This window comes from Hyperolius riggenbachi, chromosome 1 (genome assembly GCF_040937935.1).
Source record: "Hyperolius riggenbachi isolate aHypRig1 chromosome 1, aHypRig1.pri, whole genome shotgun sequence".
Lineage (NCBI taxonomy): Eukaryota > Metazoa > Chordata > Amphibia > Anura > Hyperoliidae > Hyperolius > Hyperolius riggenbachi.
In genome coordinates, this window is record NC_090646.1 from 493,695,928 (window position 1) to 493,710,481 (window position 14,554).

General features: G+C 42.5%; 1 protein-coding gene across 2 annotated transcripts in view; it reads left to right on the forward strand.

The window, feature by feature from the left end:
* Positions 1–14,554, forward strand: part of LOC137522986 (septin-2A) — a 186,784-nt gene that overhangs the window by 115,999 nt on the left and 56,231 nt on the right. The window lies entirely within an intron of this gene.

Here is a 14,554-nt window from a genome sequence, read left to right on the forward strand (position 1 = left end):
TTACAAACCTCACTTGAGTTAACCCTGCTCCGATAACCTCTGTTCGCCTGTCAGCTTTTCTGTAACCATATTTCGTGTAAAAGATGCCAAATGCGTTATCATGCCTGAGATTATCAGGATACGCATAGCCTGAGGCTCACTTCTCATTAATGACCGCTCATTTTCAATCCACCATTGGAATGATAAAAGAAGAGTAAAGTAAATAAGACAGCTTGAAATGTAAATATTTAAACGTATTAATCAATGTTAGGAAGACAAATTATAAATCATAGTTTGAGCATTTTGTGTATGACGCTAGGAAACTCTCTTGGCCAACTAGCAAAGTTATACTTTAATGCCTTATTATGTTAGTGATTGGCTGAGCAGGCCAGTCACTAGAGCAGAGAGAGAATATGAAACTGAACTCCAGCCAAAATTGTTCATGTTTTTGATAGAGTGGGGGAATGGATGGTATTAATGTACTGTGTTTGACCTCTGGGGAGATTTTTCCCTGACATCTGTCCTACTTGCAAGCAATTGATCGATCACCAGCCTGGGAATTCCAAGGAGGAAGGAAAGGTGTATCATTTATAGCTGTCTCCCTTGCATTATGAACATTTTTCCTGGAGGTTGGTGCACCTTTTGTGGAAGTAAAGTGATGGCTCTTATCACTAATTTCTTTCTTTAAACATTCTGATGCTTGTTTTCAGGCTGTAATGCTGAACTTCTGGGTTATACTTATTTTTAAATGACTCACCTGGAACGAGTATGCATGTTCACACACAATATTGGCCTCAACTGACTAAGCTTTAACACTTTATAAAACATTTGATAATTTACCTCATGAGTAAAATCTAATTTTGAATTCACTAAGATGTTATAGATTTATCGAATGTTTTAACAATGAAGTGTTCGATAAAGCTTAGTGAATTGAGGCCATATTATGTGTTTGTTCTGGGCTGGGACAATAGACATTATCAAGAGATTAGGGGAGGCAGTGACTAGATGCTAGTGTGGTCAAAGTAGCGAGGTATGCATGCAATAGTTCTGGCATGCAGTAATGCATGAGGTTATTTTTTTTTTCTTTCTGGTTGACCTAGATGGACGGATGTCTTTTTTTTTCAACCAAACAAACTAGGTTACCATGGTCAGTTAGAAACGTCTGATCTGCATGCTTTTTCAGGGTCTATAGAGCAGTATTAGAGCCAGATGATCAGCAGGACAGCCAGGCAATTTGCATTGTTTAAGAGGAAATACTTATGTCCGCTACCATATTCCTCTCGCTTCAGGGAATGTGACATGAGACAAATATGCAAAATAACTAGCTTCTCTGCCTGAAAGAGTGAAACATTCAGGTTTGCAGTATCTCTCCAGTCGGCATTTAGTCAGACTGTAGTGTAATCCTCACTGATAAGGTGCTACATCCATAAAACTTTTGGCTGGCAGAGAGTAGCTTCTGAGTGCAGGGGATGGATTAAAAAAAAATAAAAAAGTTTAAGCTCTGGGACACAATTATTATTAATTTATAAAGTGCCAGCATATTCTGTGGTGCTGTACAAAGTAAGAACCAGACATGGGGTACATAATACAGACAATGGTATACACCAAATATAAATACAAATTTGGTAGACATAGTAATTACAGTGACTAATGTTACATGATCAATAAAATGTATAACAAAATGAATAAATTGCAAGACTCGTAAGGACAGGGCTCTCTCACCCTTTTAGGTTTACAATCCTAAGGAATGGGGGGGGGGGGGGGGGGGGGAGGGGCGCGCGAGTAGTATTTAATATGCGTACCTAGAGGCAGTGTATTTTTAAGTTATAATATATTAAGGAGTATAACTTAGCCAGAGGTTGGAGGGGAATGGCATAAGTTAGAATGTATGCTTATTGGGGCGCATGCGCGAACCACCCAAGATGGCCGCATAGGAGATACGCTCCGCTCACCGCCGCTCTTCACAGCCGCATCCTCCGCCCCAGAAGCAACAGACAGCGGCGGTTTTGCTGGGGGTAATCTCCGCACACCTTCCTGCCCGGAATGACATCCAAAGGGGGCCCTAAATCTTCGTCCCCAGCGGGCACTATGGACAAGTTTCTCCGTCCCTCCCCCAGCCAAGATGGCGCCGATCCCACAGACCAGCCAGAAGCTCCTTCCTCTGACCAGGCAAGTGACATACATGCTACGCAGCCACTAACTGCAGCACTCCTGGAACTCTCTTTAGACAAACACTACCACAGCTTGCAAGATTCTCTGCAGAAAGTTATTATGGCTGCAGTGGGGGAAATACGTGCTGACATGGCAGGGCTGGGGGAGCGCACACAGGCCTTGGAGGAAAAAGTAGATGCCCTTGCTACAAAACAGGCTGATTTAACAGAAGATCAACAACTCATGCAATCTGATATAAAAGCAATGCGTTTAGCCCAGGAAGATATGGAAAACAGAGAGAGGAGGCAAAACGTGCGCATCAAAGGGGTCTCTATGTCTCTTAAAAATGAACACATTGTTCCTTATCTGAAAGAGTTGTTCCACACTATTGTTCCAGATTTGCCAGATGAGATGTGGAGAATGGACAGAGCACACAGATCGTTGGGGGAAAGGAAACCAGGCTCTAGATCACCTAAAGACATAATTGCTAGACTGCACTACTTTGAGGCAAAGGATGCTCTCTTCAAAGCACTGCGGAACACATCAAACATCCCTTTTAAGGGAGAAGATATTGCTATCTACAATGACTTATCCCTAATAACTTTGACAAAACGCAGGATCCTTAGACCAGTTACACAGCTACTTAGGGATGCCGGCATCGCATACAAATGGGGCTTCCCCTTTCGCCTAATTGTTAATAAACAAGGCCTTATCCTAACTCTATCTGATGTGGACGATGCTCCCATGTTCTTAAAACAACTAGGCCTCAAACTCCCATCTACTTCCGCATCCCTCATTTGCCCTGCGATAACTTCTTCACCACCGAGGAAAATCCGCCACATCTCTGAATGGACTAAGCAACCACTGAGGAGCCTCACGTTTTCAGATAGAACAGAAGACATGGATGACCACCCCGCTTGAGTATATCCTCACAACGCTATAGCTTTACATAACAATTATGGAAAGTTATTACAGCTTCCATATACTCCTTTTTCTTTTTTTTTCTCCCTATCTTTTTGACTGATAGTTGAATGTTTCTTTATGTTGTTCCCTGGCCTAGCAGGAGAAATGTCTTCAATTACATTCTGATATATGGCGTAACCACCCCCCCTCAGTTTTCATACTCCTGGGATTTGTCTATACGAGCGGCGGGAGGGAGCTTATCTCGGTATTTCTCTTAATGGTTCATGATATGTTTATTACTATGTTTACCCTAATGTTTCTATTCTTGGGTCTCGGCATGCACCTCAGGGAGACCCTTCTTCGAATTGTCTGGTTGCTACGGCAGCTAGCCAATCAAGGACGATTTCCATCTAGGCAGCAGTTTTATGCTGCCCATACGTTTAGCCATTGGTCTATATATGGCTTGCCTCTAGATAACCGATACGCTAAGCCACAATACGTTATTCTCAGTACAATATATATCGTCATGTATATATACACGGTTATACCTTTTACTTTTTATTGTTTGTTCATACTTGTTCTCTTTTTTTTTTTTTTCTTTTCTTTTTCCTTATATGGCATATGAGCATCACAGGGTCTGTCCACCAAATACCTACACTACCTTATATACATCTCAAAAATGGTTAAATTCCTGACACTAAATACTAAAGGCCTAAACACACCTCAGAAAAGGTTCTCACTATTTCGAGATATGAAGAGGCTGGATATTGACTTAGCATTCCTTCAGGAAACCCATCTCCGCAAAACTGACAATACACGTTTATACAATAGACTATATTCTGAGGTGTGTTTGGCCTCCGGCCCCACAAAAAAGGCAGGAGTAGCAATCATATATAAAAAAGATTTCTCCCTACAAATCTCTAAAACTATATCTGACCCAAAAGGTCACTATTTGATACTACAGGGATCACTAGCAGGTAAAGATATCACATTGGCTAATGTCTATGTCCCTAATAATAGTCAGATATCTTTCCTTACCTCATTTCTTAAGAAACTACTCAAATATACCAAAGGCTGCTTATTGTTGGGAGGTGATTTTAATCTAGCATTCTCTAACCTTAAAGATCGATATGTTCCCCCCAGTACGACTTCAACGGCCACTCATGACCGCAATTCCCGCAAGTTTAGAATCCTTATGAGACAGTATAAACTGCTTGACTTGTGGAGGATCTCTAACCCCACTTCTATCGAATACACCTTCTTTTCTCCCCCACATGCATCTAACTCCCGTCTAGACTATTTCTTCTCAACATCTAGTCTCCTGTCATTGCTGAAGGGAGCAGAGATATTACCAATTGCATGGTCAGACCACCAAGCAGTCATTACAGAAATTGACCTACTCTCCCACACACATAAACCGATCTTCTGGAGATTGAATGAAACCCTACTACAAGACAAAAAGATACTATCCAGGCTGACGGAAGAATTGCAATCCTATTTTTCAGTGAATATCGATTCAGTTCCCTCCTTTGGGATGATATGGGAAGCAGACAAGGCCTTCATCAGGGGTATATGTATATCAGAGGCTACTAAACGTAAAAGAATGTCCTCCTCTAGACTCTCTAAGCTTTACTCAGACCTAAACTCGGCCCAAAAATTATACAAATCTAACCCAATCCAGATGCATTATTCTAATCTACAAACCCTCAAACAAGAAATACAAACCCTCCAATGTACACAACTGGAAAAAAGCATGAGATGGACTAGACAACTTTTTTATGAAAGAGGTAATAAACCACACACGATTCTTGCCCGCAAATTAAATCCAAAATCTTCTAACCACCATATATACTCTATGAAAGACACCCAAGGGACTGTCCATTATCACCCAAGAAAGGTAGCACAAATCTTTACAGACTATTATAAGATCCTTTACAATCTACCAAAACACCCCAATCCTTCAACACATCTACCCAAGATAGATGCGTTCCTAGATCAATTAAATATGCCTTCTTTAACTCCAGAAAACATCAAATCACTTAATGCCCCTATAACAGACGAAGAAATTACAGAAGTCATAAAACATCTTCCTTCCACAAAAGCTCCAGGCCCAGATGGCCTACCATATTCCTACTATAAAAAGCTCCAAACCATCCTGGTCCCATACTTAAATAAATTAGCAAACACACTTATGAAGGGGAATGTAGCACCCAACTCATTCCTGAACTCCTTAATCACTATGATTCCCAAGGAGGGTAAGGATCCACAACTACCACAGAATTTTCGGCCTATATCTCTACTCAACTCGGATCTAAAAATTATCACAAAAGTAATGGCAAACCGTCTAAACCCAATCCTGATTTCTATGATTAATAATGACCAGGTAGGTTTCATACTGGGTCGCCAGGCGGGAGACAATACTAGAAAGGCTATCAACTTGATAGAATTGATGAACAGAGCTGGGAAGCCTTCTCTGCTTCTAAGTTTGGATGCAGAGAAGGCTTTCGACAGATTGTCGTGGCCGTTCCTATTTAGGGTTATGGAACGTCAGGGTTTTTGTGGATCCTTCCTGACGTTAGTCCGGTATCTATACTCTTCTCCATCCACAATGGTCAAACTTCCCTTTGCCCCAGTGTCCCCCTTCCCAATAACGAATGGCACCCGACAGGGGTGCCCCCTATCCCCACTCTTATTTGCAATAAGCATTGAGCCCCTGGCGTGTGCCATTAGACAAAATCAAGATATCACTGGAGTCAAACAAAACACTCAGGAATACAAGATATCGCTTTTCGCAGACGATATATTATTAACGATCACTAATCCTCTCACTTCTCTCCCAGTACTACACACAATTTTAAAAGAATTTGAAGCCATATCAGGTTTCAAACTTAACCAGGATAAGACGGAAGCACTCCCCATTAAAATACCACAGACAATGCTTCAAAACCTAAAACAATCCTTTTCCTATAAATGGAAGACGCATTCTATTAAATACTTAGGGATCCAATTAACAACTACCTACACCACCCTATACAAAGCTAATTTCCCTTCCTTAATACAATCCATCCTACAAGACTTACATAAATGGACAGCCTACAAAATTTCATGGATAGGTAGGATCTACTCCTTAAAAATGAATATACTACCACGCCTGCTATACTTATTCGAAACGCTACCTGTCCAAGTTCCCTCCTTACAGTTTAAAATCCTACAACGAGCCTTTTTAAAGTTTGTCTGGAACAACTCTAAACCACGAATCCATTCCTCTGTCCTACTAGCTTCTAGGGAACAAGGGGGCTTAGGCCTACCTAATTTGAAACTATACTATCAAGCTGCCCATCTACGCCAACTCCCTGAATGGTCGGACCTTAAGACATATACTAAATGGGGCCTTATTGAGGCATTCAGTGTTTACCCAACTTCCCTGGCTTCTTTAAATTGGTCCTCACCTCCTCCCAAGCTACCCCAAATTAACCAGCCTGGCGGTATGGACAAGCTCAGCTCGTCCATTACCGCCAAAGGCTGCAGCTCAGGCCCTGCTGGGCCGATTTTCATCAAATAAAAAGGAGCACACGCAGCCGGCACTTTGCCAGCCGCGGTGCTACCTGATCGCCACCGCAGCGCGGCGATGCGGCGCGTGCAGCGGCAAAAGAGGGTCCCCCCAGCCGCCCGAGCCCAGCGCAGCCGGACCAAACAGTTCAGGCCAGCGCTAAGGGCTGGATCAGAGGCGGCTGACGTCAAGACGTCGGCTGACGTCCATGATGTCACTCCGCTCATCGCCATGGCGACTAGGAAAGCAAAACAAGAAGGGCCGCTCATCGCGGCCTTTCTTGTTACTTCTGATTGCCGGAGGTACGCATTAGGAGCGCCCTCTAATGGGCTTTCATGCAGCCAACTTTCAGTTGGCTGCATGCAATAGTTTTTTTTTTTATTAAAAAAAAAACGTCCGGTCGCCAGCCTGGCAATCTTAATAGAACGCCAGGCTGGTTAAACTACTCCCTACAATTAAATTTACTATCCAAATATGGCACTCGACAGTTCTAAAAGCTAACCTCAGATCTTCAATATCCCCTCTCTATCCTATACTAGGAAACCCAGCATTTACTCCGGGTATGACAGAAAACTTCATGGGCAGATGGTTTAGTCTTAAGTACACCAATCTTCATAACTGGACGAACGTTCTCACTAGAAAACTTATCAATAACACTGCCTTAGAAGAAAAAATAACTTTCACGCCACAACTGTTTATGGAATATAACCAAATTAGTCACTTTCTTAGAACTCTCACTAGGGGAATAGACCTCCTGCCCACGTTTACCCCTTTTGAAAGACTATGTCACAATAAAGGTCACCAAAAAGGACTTATTTCAGCTATCTATATGCTACTCCTGGACAACTCTGGTACCCTCAAAATTAAACACTCATATATGAATAAATGGGAACAAGCTCTTGGACAATCCTTAGAATTGGAAGATTGGGCCTCAATATGGGAAAACGCGAAAAAAACATCAATATGCACACAGGTAAAAGAGAATATTTATAAGTTGATGTTTCGGTGGTATAGAACGCCGGAAGTGTTATCAAAAATATACCCTGATGTACCCAACCACTGCTGGAGGGGATGTGATCAGGTAGGCTCCCTAGAGCATATATTCTGGTATTGTCCAATAGTTCAACCACTATGGGTCGAAATCCAATCTCTGATAACAAGGATAACAAACTCTAATATTCCCCTAGACCCCTTATATATGCTCCTAGGTAAACCTATACCCGGAATAAAGAAAAATACGATGAGACTGATCACACATATACTCACAGCCACTAGATTGTCCATAGCATCCTATTGGCGTAAACCTCTCTCCCCTACAATCTCTGCAGTCATTATCAAAATCAATTGGACTAAGGCTATGGAATATCTCACCTCCCTACTAAGAGACACGGAAGAAAGATTTAAACAAATCTGGGATCCATGGGAAACATATTTCCTCAACTACATCCCTCCCTGACTTGTGATCTTACTCCCTAACTTCCACTGAAATGACCTACGGGACATAAATTGGGTAACAAACTCTATCTGGGAATTTTCAGACTTTGAATGGTTTAACTGATACATACCATAATGACCCATGATTTATGGTGCTTCTCCTCCTTAATGGGGCACAACCCAAATCATAACTGGTACGCTTTCTTCTCCGCATTGATGGACAGACCATAGGAACAAAAGACTCGTATGCTAACTTAGCTTGGATTATATTAGTGTGTTGTCTTTATTTTTTCTATTCTGTATAGGTTATTTGGACAATTGGAAACACTGGACAATACAAACCTATAAGAATAATACAGGTTACATACCTTCAACGCTATTGTATTGTAAACATGATATGTTCTCCTTTTTGTTAAAAATGGACATATACTGATATTTTCAAACGTATGTAAGATACAATGTATGTTCAATAAAAACAGTGTTACAAAAAAAAAGAATGTATGCTTATTGGAAAAAGTGAGTTTTGAGGGCGCGCTTAAAGAGACTCTAACAAAATGTTCAGCCTTATTTCTTCTATAAGTTCCTATACCTGTTCTAATGTAGTCTGTCTTACTGCAGCCTTTCCTAGTTGCACAGTGGCTGTATTATCTCTGTTATATAATCTAATCTTCTTTCCTTTGTCAGCTTTGTCGGGCTCAGGCAGGAATGTGCTGCTCTGCTTGTGATAGAAGTTATATACACCCTCTCCATGCCCCCTTCAGGCTCTGTGGGAGTCACAGACTGAGCTCCTCTCAGCCTATCACAAGCTGGTTAGCAGCCATGTCTTTTGTTTGTAAACACTGCCTAAAACTGGCAATTGCAAGCCAGGATTGCAGCAGGGAGTGGCAGAAACCGCACAGAGGGGCCCAGGAGAACATAATGAATAGAATGGTATGCTTTTTATTGTAAGAATTTTAGAGTACAGATTCTCTTTAAGGATTTCAAAGGTTGGAGAGTGGCGGATATGTTTTCAAAGGAGATTCCAGAAGAGGGGTGAAGCACATAATAAATCTTGTATATGTGAATGCAAGAAGATTCTAGAGGACAAAAGGTCTTGTGCCGATCTAAGACTGTGATTGGGTTGGTATCTGGAAACTAGTGAGGATAAGTACAGGAGAGAGAGATTATGGAGAGCTTTGTAGATTAGGGTTAAGAGTCTGAACTGGATCCTCTAATCAATTGGTAGCCAATGATGTGCTTGGCATAGAGGAGCACCAGAGGAAGAGTGAGAAGATGGATGAATGATTCGAGCAGCAGAGTTTAGTTCAGATTGGAGAGGTGCCAGTCTTTTAGTTGGTGGTAGACAAGAGTACAGTAGTATATTACAATAGTCCTAACGAGATATTACGAGAGCATGTAGTAACATTTTATGAGTGTCCTGAGTGAGAAATGGTTGGATGCGAGAGCTGAAGATGACAGGAGCTGGTTTGTAGATCAAGTTCTGATCTGTATTTCTACATGACAATCAGTAAGAAGAGGAGAGAAAATGTAAAAAGGTAAACTGCTGTGCTTTGCTGATAACATTCATATTCTTATTTATGTAATGCTATTTGTTACAGTTTTTTTTGGTACAACTTACTATTGGTTTTGGCACCTTGTTTTATAAACTTGAAGTTGAAAGTGTTGCATTTGGGACCCATTAAGCTGGATTCACAGTGGCGTGTTGCATAACACGTTAAAATCAGTGGAAGACTTTGGTTACTGCAGGTAACACAGACATATTTCATGTATTCCGGTTGTGAATCTAAAAATCCAATCTAGACTGACTATACTGAACAAGAAAGTTTGACTTGGCGTTGTCTCAAGGGAAGTTTCTCTAATAAGCCTTATCTCCATATTCCTTTCTTGGAGTGTATTAGTTTTACTGGCGAATGTTCTTTCTGTGCAGCTATAGTGACACCTACTGGTCAACAGACTGTGTTGTTTAGTCATTTAAACTGGATAATATTTTTGTTTATTTACCTTTGCTTCCATCATCTTCTGCAATGCACAAATACAGTACAATATTTTAAAGGACCACTATCAAAGTTAGCTAAAATTTTAAAAGACACATTTCCAATAATTACTAGAAAATAGCAATACAAAGGCTTTTTTTCCCCAATCTTTTCATTTGTGTGAAGAAAAAATGACAGAGAAGAGTTCTGACTGTGGGCATTACTAAGGAGGGCTGTGTACAGCACATCCAGCATACATAACCAGTCCTCACTGGCTCTAATACTATGAGTAAAAGGAGATCAGAATGATAGAAAGCAGAAATATAGTAGTGTGTAAATAATCATCAGCTGTAGCTGTGTGCCTGATCCTGTCTCTCTCTTTCTCTGCCTCGGCAGTATAAAGAGTTTACAGCCAGGGAGAAGTGTAACCTAGCTACATAGTACAGCTCTGCCTCCCCCCCTCCATGCCAACACAAAACTGTTACAAACATCTGGGTAAACAAAGCAATTTTTTTCACACGGGCATTGCTGAGAGACCTCTGAAAAGCATTCCTGCGTTGCTGGCTAAAAGCTATCTATCTATCTATCTATCTATCTATCTATCTATCTATCTATCTATCTATATATATATATATATATATAGTTTACAGAAAAACGGTTTCTTTGATAGATGTTCTTTAAGCAAAAAAGTAAATATGAATTCTCTACTGGTGCCTCAGACTGTGCAACCGAATCAGCAGTTCAGAAAATGTCTTTGTGAGAATGTGCTGTTACTTCTTTGCCTGCGGTAGATAAAGCAGGGCTCAATCAAGATGATTGTTTGAGAATGTAGCGTGTGTACAGTTATCACACAATGCCATTTAGCAATCTGCCACAGTGGATCGTTAATGTCGAACAAGCGCAATGTCGCCTTTAGTTTTCTGCACCGCCGGATGCTGCTTGTTTTCTGTCTCTTGTTCCTCCTCCTCTCTCCATTGAACACCACATGCTGCTTGGCTGTAGCCAAACATAATGTGTGCTTGTTCTAAAAAATGTCACTCCAACCATTGATTAAAGATCATTAAAGGACAAGCAAGGTGAGGAAATAAAATTATCTCTGGGGCTTTTTCCAGCTCCTACAAGTCATGTGTGTCCCCCATAGCAGCTTCGGTCTGCCTCAGTCTCCAACTGGCAGCCTCTGAAGATCGCCAACCCCTGATGGGACAGCATCCTCTGTGCATGCCAGGTGAGTCAAGATAATTTTATTTCCTCACTTTGCTTGTTTTTTAAGGGCGACAGTAATCTAGTGTATGAGGCTTTAGGTCCTATATACATTTGCAGGGGCGTAGCAATAGGGGGTGCAGAGGTTGCGACCGCATCGGGGCCCTTGGGCCAGAGGGGCCCGTAGGGCCCTCCCTGAACTGCAGTATTAGCTCTCTATTGGTCCTGTGCTCATAATAATTACTTTTATAGATACTTTGAATAGTGATAATCATTAACAAACTGTTCCCCATCCCCTTCTTGCACCTCAGACACTGTAGTTGCATTGGCAAGTTTTGGCGCGCTGTATCAATTGTTATGTATAGAGCGCTTGGGGGGGGGGGGGGGGGCATGTAAAACTTGCATCGGGGCCCAAAGCTCCTAAGCTACGCCACTGTACATTTGCAACTTTAGTTTCCAAAATGATTGTGTATCATTTTGTCAATCTTTGCAAAGTGTAAATTGTGCCTGTTGCAGCTTGCTCTTGCTCGCCCTCTGCCTCCCCTCTGCGTAGGGCAGAACACGCTGGGCAAATCACACAGAAACAAGTTAGTACAGGGAAAGGTTGCACAAAACAATCAGGAACTATTGGGCTCTGTACCTAGAGGCCTGCGTGGGCCTAATTTTCAGCCCCGGCACCCGGTCCGCAACTCTTTTCTTGTGAATCTGATACCTGCACCAACCCACAAACCTCTTTACTATTTTCTCCTAAAATATACATTTAAAGTCTCTTTAGATAGCTGAAAAGTAAATTAAACCTATTTTTATACACCAAAGCCAAAGAAGTGTTTTAAAGATGTTTTTATATTATTTTTTACTTTTATTATTTTTAAATGAATCAATTTAAATAAATAAAAACAGAGTAGTAATAGTCCTGCTCAAACAAATAGCAGAACAGAGCACCCCCCCCCCCTCCCACCCCATGAGCACTATAAAATACAAAAAATATAAAACATACTTCTCCTTAACCCTCTGGGAGATGCAATTACATCACCCAGGAGGGGGCGCAGCACTTTTTTTTTTTTTTTATTTTTTTTTTTTTTTAATAAATCATGTAGCTAGCCTAGCGGCATCCCCCCACCCCCTCCGATCGCCTCTGGCGATCAGCGCAAGCAGGAGATTCTGTTCAGAACGGGATTTCCTGCTTGGCTTCCCCCGTCGCCATGGCGACGCTCGTGATGACGTCACCGACGTCGTCGACGTCAGGAGTCCCGATCCACCCCTCAGCGCTGCCTGGCTCTGATTGGCCAGGCTGTGCAAGGGGTGTGTGGGGGGGTCTACACGGCGGATCGGCGGCGAGCGGCGGAAGTTACACGCAGCTAGCAAAGTGCTAGCTGCGTGTAACAAAAAAAAATTTATGCAAATCGGCTCACCAGGGCCTGAGAAATCCTCCTGCGCGACATACCCCGAGCTCAGCTCGGGATTATCGCCCAGGAAGCTATAAAAAACAAACATCTACTTACCTGAGGCTTCCTCAAGCCCCTGTTCCCTCGCCACAGCTCCGCTCCCAGGGTCCCCTCTGGCGCAAGATGCCCACTGCGCCTGCGCGATCGACTCTCTGAGCTGCATTAACATCATTGAACTGTACTGCGCAGGCGCAGTAGTTCTGCACAGTACAGCCCGGATGACGTCACGGATACGCTTTTAAAGCAAGTGTGAACCGACCCTTAGAGTACAACAAGGCTTGGATATCCGAGGCTAGTTGTAAAATCTTTACTTACCTGGGGCTTTTTGCAGCTCAGAGGTCATGCGTGTCCCTTACTACAGCTCCGGTCTTCTCCTGGGACCTGCTGGCCGCCTCTGGAGTATCACAGACCACCAACAGGTAAGGCAGCTTCTGCGCATGCACAGGCCTGCGTCATCGGGAGCGTACTGCGTCTGCACAGTAGAATTGCACAGGTGCACTACGCTCCCGGTAACTTGGCCGAGCTCTTGCGCGGGCATGCCATGCGTGCACAGAATACGCAGGCACCTGCCATAGACAGCTGCAGTGTCAGAGAGGTGAAAGCGCAGAGCAAGGGACACAGTTTAATTATTACTAATATTCAAAGCACATACAGAGGTGATTATTTCTAGCATAGAACCATTATAGAGCTAGTGAGGTCACAACCACTGCACCCCCTATTGCTATCATAGTGACACAGGATTGAGATGGCCATAGCTTTGCACTGGATGGAGGAGTACAAAGCTACCATAGTAACAGTAGTATTCCAGTTAACATTGTCAGTTCTTTGCTGATATTTGATCAATATGAAGTGTTGCGAGGCTTTTTTTTTATTTTCTTCATTGCTTTTCAGTCAATGGGGGGGGGGGGGGGGGGAACGACCGAGGGGCTTGTAAAAAGTTCAAGAGTCTCACCGCAGTGGGGGAAGAAAGTGCCTCTGTGCCTTGATGTCATGGTGGGGATGGCCTGGAACCTCCAACCTGATGGAAGCCATTGGAAGAAACAATGGCCCGGGTGTGATGGATCGTTGGCAATCCCACAAGCTTAGATCAGACAAACCCATTAAGCATTAGGGAGGGGGATGAGTCTTCTGTACTGTACTTTAAACAGAGAAGGTAAGTCATACCTGATAAATTTCACACCAAACCCTAGATAATGGCACTGAAAATGGAGCAGGGGGGTAAACTTCTAAAACATGGCAGCCCTTTCAGCTATTTGAGACTTGGAGCTGCTTAGGTTTAAGCAGTGTACACACACTAGATGAATCTTGGTCAAGGTGTCCAATAACGATCACCTTGGCCAAAATTCCAGGGTGTGTACAGCACATCCGCACCACTACGTTGGCCCTCCCATCTCACCGAATAGCAAGAGAACATGCTGATAGCCTAGAGACTAGCAACGCATCTATACAGCATCAGCCCTGCAATATTCCCAGAAGGATCGCTCCTGATCTCTGCCAGACAACATGCCTCGTACGTGTGTAAGAGGCTTTAGAGTGGTGAAACAGAGGTTCTACCTAGTTGGGTGATGATCTTCTGCACACACAAATGTCAGCAGTATATTAATCAGAACTTTGTGATGAATTGACTAGTAATGGAGATTTGTTTTTGCTGTGATGTCTGAAATACATTTTGTATGTGAGAACAGTGTGTGTGGGCAAGCAGGACTGGACTGCTGTGAAAACGAATACCTGCTTGAACCACTTTATCATTAATGTGTAACAATTGCACTTCTGCCTTTTCTATGGAGGGAATTTGCCCCAGAAATTCCCTCCAGTTTTGGTTTTACTATAGTGGTTTTCTACTGCAAGTTTTCATCTCTTTTTACTGCTGGTACAAAATTAAATAAAAACGTATGATATTAAAAAAACAAAAACCCTAC